We start from the raw sequence: 9,997 nt of genomic DNA, 5'->3' as shown, positions 1-9,997 counted from the left end.
GCCCAATATTTCAACAGAAAACAGTTCTCACACTTGGAATAGCAGCCTGTTAATTTGACTACTGCACTAACTCACCGCAGCATAAAATGATTAATCTCCCCGTACACGGAAACTAAATACTCTGCACTCAACAGACCCTGTCGACAAAACGATGGGCTCAGGTCACGCATGCACGAACAGCTTAACATTTGTTAACAACTGTGTATTCCTATGGCGACCAAATTAGAAGCAGTGACGGCTTTAGGGTCCCTTATTTTATAAGCTTTGTGTAAGAAATCACTTTTGTGTACAGATTCTTTGTATTCTACCAATGAACTGAAACCTACAACTTGCTTAATCTAAAACTGACCCTATTTTATCGTTACATTCGGACGAATTTATACTACCAGTTAACTGGAGGATGTGAGACAGTCAAATTACTATTCATTCTTCGGGTAGTTAGTCTACTTGTGTACTTTTGAGGGAGTACAACATTTATTTCTGCAAATTAAGACTACTTGCTTGTCTTTGCACTAGGCTGACATTTTATCAGAATTTAACTAAATATAATTGTAATTTCATCGGATTATTGTAGATAACTGCGTCATCTGTAAAAATCTGAGGCTGCAGCTAACATTATTCGATAGATTATTAATGTATTATATTAACATTTATAGTCCTCTTGCAGCTCCACACACACACACACACACACACACACACACACACACACACGAGATACAATTTCTGTGCGTAGGACACTACCTAGGATAATGTGCTTGTATTTGGCTTTCGGGAAAGTTCAGTCCAATCGTAAGCCCGACTGGATATCTCATACGAAGATATTTTTGTAAATGTTGATTTGGTAATGAATGAAAGGCTTTTTGGAAGTCTTCGAATGCCAAATCGATTTCGTTATCTACCACGGCAATTAGGCTGTCGTCTACACAGAGTGCAAGCTGAGTTTCGTTTGATAGATGCCTTCTGAATCTATAAAGGATGTATTACGCCTTTTTATTACTTTTCTACATAATTAGCACTCTTATCTAAGCGTTTCTCATATCGCTTCATAAATTTTGGTCGTCTGAGATCGCCACGAGCCCTTCATGATAGCGCCTTGAAATATTTCGTCTTAGTTAAAGCGCTGGGAGCACAGTCACTGATCATGAACATGAAGAGATCGACATCTTTGCAAAATACTGAAAAGAACCATTTAAAAGAAGCATCACGGATTTTTGCTTACCGGTGTAATGTTTTTCCACAATCTGTCCGTCTAGAACAAGAAATGTTGCGTTGATGAAAACAGAATGTTTTGAACACCTAATTTATATCCCACATTTGTCTCACGTTAAGCTACAAACAGAGTGGAGTGACACGGAACGGTAATTCTGTTGATAAGGAGGATTACCGTCACCTTTATTCCACAGTTAAGAGCGCTAAGCGTTTCAAACAATATACTGATGTCGAACTGTATCATACATGCGTTCTTCGCTCGACATTCTGAAGGGAAAAATCAGTCCTAGCATGAGAATTGAGATAGGAAACTTTCAAATGAAGGATGGCGGGATACTAGTGGGTGAATGGCATTGTCTGTGAAGACAGGTACAAGACTGTAGTCACAACACCGTACTCACATTTCACTGAGGCTCCTCCAAAACATACTACTACTAGTCACATTTGAAAAAATATAATTGGATAACGGTATGAAAGATAACAGGAACAATGCGTGATAATGCGATTTAGAGCGTCCGAAGCGAAACAGTTCAGTTGCAGATGTCTCGATAAGGCATTCAACTGCGTAGTTTAAAGAAAATGGCGACGAGAGAACGTAGTGGTGTGTCGATAATCTTGATGTGGCATGTTGAATATTGTGAAAAGGACCAAAAGAATTAGATCTAGCCAACGACCTCAGAAGACTCCCGGTTCAGTGCAATGAGCTATTCAGGACACAGACTGGTGTTTGAAAGAACGCTGAGCACATTTCCGTACGAAAAATCTAATGGAAAGTTATGATACCAGTGGACATGCGGACATGGTCTGAGCACATTTTAAGATCAGTTTAGGATCACGATAATATGTTCGTACACGAAGTTGGACGAAAGCGGAACAGTAGAATACTACGTTGCTCGAGTATGTGATTGACTTCTCCCTGGTGCTGTCAGAATTCGAGTTACGTCGTCTGTCTCGTGAATGGAGTAGGATACTTAATCATTAGGTCTAAAGTCTATAAACCAGTCTTGCGAGATGTGCCGAGTATGCCATCAGTCCAAACCTACAAGACCAGAAAAATCCCACTCACGCGGAAATGGGAAGACATATGTGTGGAGTGTCTCAATAGCCACGAAGTTAACTGCTCAGATACTGGTTGATCAAATATTTGCTCGAGTGGTACATATCTCCTTTATTGATCCCCTGGCGTGGGCGAAGTAATAAGAATTTTATCGCAAGATAGTGCGCGGAATTACGGCAACAGGTCCTGTCTCCGTCTATTTTCTGAATAATTTGGACATATCCCTATAAGTTCATATGACCATTGTACCCTACTTAAGAAAAATGGGAATTCATAAAAATTGTGTCAAGAAGTGTACATAGGACAAACATTACAACATTTGGTGCCCTGTCAAAGATCTACACTGATGATCCCAACTTCAATGACATTAAACTCCAACCTCCATTCTTCTATTTAGGTTTTTCAACGAACGATATTACTTTACAAAGTTCTTACAATGTTCATGATGATTTGGGAGTTATTCTAGTAATTGGCAGTTGACAGTCGTGGCGGCTGATCGCACGCTCTAAGCGCTCTGATGTCACACTAACAGAGCGGAATGATACGTGTTGTTCCGAATGTATTACAGTGATTGTTCTTTATTTCCAGATAACGTCTGTTTAATACTTTTGTTAAAAATATCGTGCTATTTTAGTTTTCGTTCATTTCGTGTCTTTTGCGATCTGAAACTTATGTTGAGTGAATATCAGTGCGGTGTTTATATTCTCATGTTTACTTCAGCTCACTGTCTGGAAGTTTGCTGTGAAGGTCATCAGAAGGTAAGTTTTCACTAGTTCTAACTTTCATGCAGTTCGTACGTGTGTTAGTGTTTTTTAGTTTACTCTAAAAGTTGCGTCATTTGTAATAAACATGGATATTGCCTTAGGTTATATAGCATATGAAAAACATGTCAGGACTGTGGGTTGGTGTTTCATCGGAGTGACTGTAGCGAGGAGACTAGTAAAGTATTACATTACGTTCTCCCATGCAGCTGTATACTATGCAGCCAAGAAAAGAAACTCCTATGAGCAGGAAAGAAAGTTTTGTGTCCTTCAGGCAGAGTTCGAAATGGCATGTTTTGAATTAGACAACTTGAAGGAGAAAACAGATAATGCGAACTGGGAGAAGGTAATCTGTAATAACCTAAAGGAGAAAACCCCAGAAATCACATTTTACATTCCAGTTAGAAATCAGTTTGACTCGTTACGTGGAATTTGGAAAGGGATTCAATCAGTTTTTGGACAAAGTGGAGTGCAGCAGACTCATAGGGATCAGCTTTAAGACTAGGTCTGTAGAAAATTCAAATAGGAAGAAGAGATTCCTTTTGCTAGATAACAGTCACGGGAGGGATGCAGGGCAAGTGCTATAGGAAAAGCTATGTGTAGAATACCAGATCACAAAAATCGTGAAACCTAGTGCAAAGCTTAGCCAAATAGCAGAAAACACAAGGGCTTTGTACAGAGATTTTGCTGAAGATCAGGTAGTTACAGTAGGGGGAGCAGGAATCAATTCGATTGGCAACTACGAGTACAGGATTAAAGATGACTTGGAGGAAATAGGAGCAGCAACTGCACACACTCGTATGGTTTGCAGCGCCATGACCAGCCATGGCTTAACACAGCTGTCAGCCACAGCTGAGAAAATTGCGTTGACTGAAATAAAATATTATATCTGTGCTGAATAGGAGGTGGAAGGACAGATTAGCAGAGAATCTTCCAGAAAGCATCATCGGGGCTCAGTTCGATGTGGGACTCATCACTGAAGACTCTTCTACTGCAATCAATGAGATTCCAGGCTGAAGGCGTGTCTGCAGACGCACTGAACAGCAGTTGGATACCAATCTGTCTGTCGACCGCCTTATGGAACAACAACCAAGAGTGATGGTCTGGGGTGCTATTTCTTTTCATAGCAGGATCCCTCTGGTTGTCATCTACTGCACCCTTACAGCACAGCGCTACGCCGACGATATTCTACGTCCCATTTTCTTGCCCTTCATTGTAAGTCATCCTGGGTTTACATTTCAACTAGATGATGCCTGCCCACACACGTCAAGAGTTTCTTCTGCTTGTCTTCGTGCTTACCAAGACCTATCTTGACCAGCAAGGTCGCCGGTTGTCTCCCCAATTGAAAACATTTGGACCTTTGTAGGCAGGACAGAATTTGGCACGATCTCTCTCTGGAGAACATGCAACAACTCTGTCAATCAATGCCAAGGCAGCATAATAACTGCTTGCATAAGGGTCAGAGGTGTAAGGCTCTGCCACTGCACCAATGTCCAGTGCAAACTTTCAGTGTAGTCTGTTCTTTACGAACAGAAACAGGCAAATAAGATACTTCTCTTAGCACGCAATATTAAAAATCACAGAATACTACATTTTCCATGTATCGAAGTAAACACACCAAAAGTAATGGTATTGCTAGTGGCGAATTTTTAGAACATTTTCAGACTTATCAATGTGTGGAACACTCACCACCTTATAAAATAACATTGGAATATAATTCGACAAAAAGAATTTACGTCAAACATAGTATACTTTGAAATGAACAAGACATACAGATGTTGGGAAAAATGCATGAAAATAGAGCGAGAAATGTATGCTTGAATGTAAAAGTAGAGCCGGCCGGAGTGGCCGTGCGGTTCTAGGCGCTACAGTCTGGAGCCGAGCGACCGCTCCGGTCGCAGGTTCGAATCCTGCCTCGGGCATGGATGTGTGTGATGTCCTTAGGTTAGTTAGGTTTCATTAGGTCTAAGTTCTAGGCGACTGATTACCTAAGAAGTTAAGTCGCATAGTGCTCAGAGCCATTTGAACCATTTGTAAAAGTAGATATTAGCTAAGCCTGCAGGTTCCGCTGTTGTATTTGAGCACGGACTGCATCTGTGAAACGTCCTCAATAGGTTGCAAGTTGCGACTGTACTGGCCACTACACACTGAGGTTTGAATAGACTAGCTCGAGCCCCCACGTGCGATGGCACGAAAAAATATATACATTTGTTAAAGTCTGCTTAATTGAGTGGCCCAGAGATGTGGCTGGTCTCAATGTTTGGCTACGTTTTTCATCCTAGGGTGCCAGCTCACACCTGTCGTAAACTCAATTTTGAAGCTGAAATAAAATACAACAAATCAATGCAGGCAGGTATTGCGATGAAATTTAAAATATTGAGTCACTCATGTGGATTTATAATTTGAACAAGCAATTTATTTCTCTTCAATATATTCACTAAACACTAAAAATGCAGTCTGAGGGGCTTTTGCGTAAGGTCGGCCGTTAATAACTGATGCTACTACACTTCACTATAAAATTCATATGTCGCGATCACGGCACTCGGCAGTCTGTTCACAATTCACGAAATACACTCTTTTCTGCTGTCCTAAACCACTATATTGCGCTCCACTTGATCGCTTTCGAACGTCGCTACTAACATACTAGTCCCCGAACGTGGCTACCAACCCACTACTTCTCCCAGATGTTCGGTACGTCCAGCTCTTAGCGTCTCTCAAAACCAACCGTCCTATGCACCCTCGAATCGACTGCGTAACTCAAAACAATGTTTGACAAAAGGAATTAAGAATATTCTAAAACTAAACACAAAAAAACATATGATATATTAAAAAATATGGAAATTATCCGGGAAATAATTTAAAGTCCAGTTTTTTGTATCTGCCACAGTTTTTTCACAAATAATGTTCTTGTGGCGTGATTTTGCTTTTCCCAGATTTTTGATACTAAACATAAATTAACAAATAAAAAGACATATTAATTACTCATCTACCTCTTTAACTTTAGAATGCTGGCGCTAGCTTCGTCTCTTTAAATTTATTTATTACAAAAACTTAGTCTCTCTATCGAATCCCATATTCCGACCTCTCATTCAAATACGGTACGTATTCTGGTAAATCGGCTATGATTACTCGATTTTTCTGCCGATGAGTGCCAACTCGCACCTCCGTGTCACTCTTAGTTCTGTTTTTAACAATTTTTCTCTGGCATGTAAATTTCTCCAAGAGCGCCAACACGGCCATATGCTCCCCTGCCAAGCGTCCACTCGGGTTTTTCCAACGCCGCCTACAAGCTAGCCACTTGCCACGGCCCCGTAGCAACCGCCAGCCACGTGCTCTACGGCGGGAAACTACTGCTCTAATCTCACCCCACAGCTTGTAGGCTCTCAAAGTTCAGTCGTGGTCAGAACAGTGTTGTGTGTAGATGTGATTGCATTGTGTTGGAACTAAGTGAATTCGAACACTGGCAAATTGTTGTTGTTTGTATAGTGGGTGCTTCCCAAACCAAGATAGCCGAAGTGCCTGATGTTTTAAGAGGCACCATATTGAAGATTTATACCGCATACAGGGAAATTGGAAAAACATCATTCGCTTAGTCGCAGCGCGGATGAAAATAAATGTTGAGAGATCGTGACAGACGGTCTTAGAAGACGAATGTGACGTAAAATACGAGAGCGACAGCTGCAAAAGTCACTGCAGAATTGAATGTCTCACTCGTGTACCCTGTCAGCACCAAAACAACACGAAAGAAGGTCCGTAAGGTGGGAACTGCAGAGCGAACTGGAATTCCAAAACTATACATTAATAATGCTAATGCCAGTAACAGACTTGTTGCAAAAGCCGTACAACCTACACCATGGCACAATGGAAGAAATCTATTTGGTCGAATGAGTCTTGTTGTTCGCTGCTTCCGACTTCTGGCTGAGTTTACGACCCTAAAGTGAAACAAGGCGGAGGTTCGGTGATGCTTTGGGCAGACATATCGTGGTATTCCAGGACCCCCATCAGTACTTTGCAAGGTCGCATTACTTCCAAAGATTATGTGACGATTTTTACTGATCAGGTCCATCTCAAGGTCAGTGTTTGCTCCGCAATGGTTATGCTGTGTTCCAAGACGAGAGGGCTTCTGTTCGAGCAGCTCATATCGTCGGGATTGGTTTTGTGTGCACGAGGATGAACTGTCGCGTCTCCCTGGGATACCACAGCCAGCAGGTCCAGTATTATTGAGCCTTTGTGGTCTACTTTGGAGAGAAAGGAGTGTGTTCGCTAACTACTTCCATTATCATTACCTGAACTTGCTTTTATTTTACAGGAAGAACAATGTAAACTTCTCTTGAAAACAATACAGGAGCTGTATTTATCCGTCCCGGGACGACTGGAAGTTATTTTGAATGCCAAAAATTTTCCTACAACATACTATTCGTGGTAATTTGTCACGTTTTTTGTGTTTACATGTTTCTGTCTACTCCTTGTGTGTCACTTGGTGGATTATGTTTTGTGGACATTAGGTCGTAGTCGAACGCATATTTCTATGCTCAACGTTTAGTCTCCTAACGTTGGAGATATCTTCAGAGGCTAGAAGGACCCAGACATCAGTTTCAAATCCAAACAAGCTCAGGAAGAAGAGTTGTTATTGCGTAACCACACAATGGTCGGGTCGTGGCGTCATCAGATCGCTGTCTAAGATAGAGTCGCGCCGACGTGTCGTCTGGGAAACACAGGAAAGTCAGCAGTAGCAGGTAATGGATTTGGCTCACTCAACCATCGAATTCTTCCCTCCACTACTAGTACTCCGTGTTCAGGCCAAAAGTGACCCAACGGGACCATCCGACCGCCGTGTCATCCTCAGTTGAGGATGCGGATAGAAGGAGCGTGTGGTCAGCACACCGCTCTTCCGGTCGTTATGATGGTTTTCGTTGAACGGAACCGCTACCATTCGGTCGAGTAGCTCCTCAATTGGCATCACGAAGCTGAGTGCACCCCGAAAAATGACAACAGCGCATGGCGGCCCGGATGGGCACCCATCCAAGTGCCGGCCACGCCCGACAGCGCTTAACTTCGGTGATCTCACGGGAACCGGTGTATCCACTGCGGCAAGGCCGTTGCCTCCCTCTACTAAAGTTTTATCAAAATCCAATAAATGCTGTGTTAGGATACAAAGAAAAGCCTTGAAATTTCAAAAGCACAAATACAATTTTACGAGAAAAGAAGAGCAACTGAAAGTAGACAAGTTGTGAGCCTTGTGTTAAACAAAGCAAACAGCCCAACTCTTTCCACTACAAGTTCCATAAGGCTTATCGGTGCGGGTACTCTATCTTAGCCGCGCGGTATGAGGCGCCTTGTCACGATCTGTGCGGCTCCCCCCCATCAGAGATTCGAGACCTCCCTCGGGCATGTGTATGTGGGTTGTCCATAGCGTAAGTTACTTTAAGTTAGATTAAGTAGTGTGTAGGCTTAGGGACCGATGACCTCAGCAGACCTTACCACAAATATCCAAAAAATTTTCTCGAACCTAGGGGCGGTATGATGACGCGGCGAAAATGCTATTGCATAGGTTCATTTCGGCTTTCTGAGCTTGTTGAAGTTTGAAACTGGTATGAGTCTTCATATTCCCTAATGATGTCTGCAACATTAGGAGACGAAACTGTAGGCACAGAAATGTGCCTTGGACTTCAGCCTAATGCTCAAAAAACAGAATCTACCAGGAATGCAAATACTGACCGTGAAAAAATGCAAGATATGTCACTTTTTGTACAACACAAGTTATTTCAATAAGAAATGTGAATCTCACTTGTAGCAATGCACCGTATTCATCAACGAACGATACTGTTAATTTTGTTCCTTCTGAGCTCTAAAGGAAGTATATGTTATTCTTTTGCTGCAAAGTGCTCTCAACTCGTAACTGGTCCGGAAAGTAGGACCGCGGAAGGAAGGAAGATTAAGAGTTTAACGTATCATCGAAGAGGTCATTAAGAGTCGAAGAGCTAGGTCGATTTGAGCAAGGATAGGGAAAGACATTGCATGGGTCATTTTCAAGGGTACCATCCTGGCATTTGCCTTAACTGGTTTAACACAACCACAGAAAACCTAAATTTTGGTGGTCGGAAGGTAATATGAACTGCCACCCTCCTGAGTGCGAGTCTGGTGTGTACCACTCCGCCACATCACTGGGTGAGAACTGCAAGCAGTAACATGTCTGCTTGTGGAAGGAAGGAAGGAAGGAAGGAAGGAAGCGAAAGAGGTCCTAACTGACCATCACATTACGGTGAGGTTATGAGACTTAATACTAGCTCAGAGAAGGCAAGGATATCTATCAGAATATTTTGGACACTGTTATACTGAGAGTTTCCCAAGCGCCACAATTAAGCTTTACTTTGTACTGTAACCTTCCAGACACCATATTCAGCAAGTATGCTCTTATTTCTTCAATACGCTTAGCTTTCGGACACGTGTGTAAGAAGTCCTCAGTAGCAGGAACGTGATACTGGAACAACCTCCCGCATTATATTACAGAGCTAAATAACATCTCCAGCTTCAGAAGAAAGGTAATGAAATATCTACTAAAGCAACAATAAGATTGCCATTATACCTCTACGCACTCTTAACCCTTGTACAGCCCTCTTTACAAACTTATCTCATTTCCCAGTATTCTTAGCCAACGTAGTCTCCTTAAATTTTTTTTTCTCAGAACTCACTATATCAGAAAAGATGTATTTTGTGGACCCGTAAATACTTCTTTATCTTCCACTATCATTATTGTTATTAATGATACAATTATTGTCATTATTATTATTGACTTTTTTTTCTCAGACTTAAGTCTGGTTAAAAATGGAACGTGACGCGGACCTCGGTCAAGCGTGACTTCCTTGTAACTGTATGGTATATGTTATATTGCATTTAGGAACTTTCGGGTAATTGAACATGTATCAATAATTACAGATTTTTGTAGTTGTATATATATGTTTGGATGTAG

General features: G+C 41.7%; 1 pseudogene; it reads right to left on the bottom strand.

Annotated features, from left to right (window-relative positions):
• Positions 1 to 8,013: 8,013 nt before the first annotated feature.
• Positions 8,014 to 8,131, bottom strand: LOC126185672 (5S ribosomal RNA; annotated as a pseudogene).
• Positions 8,132 to 9,997: the final 1,866 nt, after the last annotated feature.

The sequence above is a fragment of the Schistocerca cancellata genome, chromosome 4 (assembly GCF_023864275.1).
Source record: "Schistocerca cancellata isolate TAMUIC-IGC-003103 chromosome 4, iqSchCanc2.1, whole genome shotgun sequence".
Classification (NCBI taxonomy): domain Eukaryota; kingdom Metazoa; phylum Arthropoda; class Insecta; order Orthoptera; family Acrididae; genus Schistocerca; species Schistocerca cancellata.
This window is presented reverse-complemented; position numbering and strand designations above follow the sequence as displayed.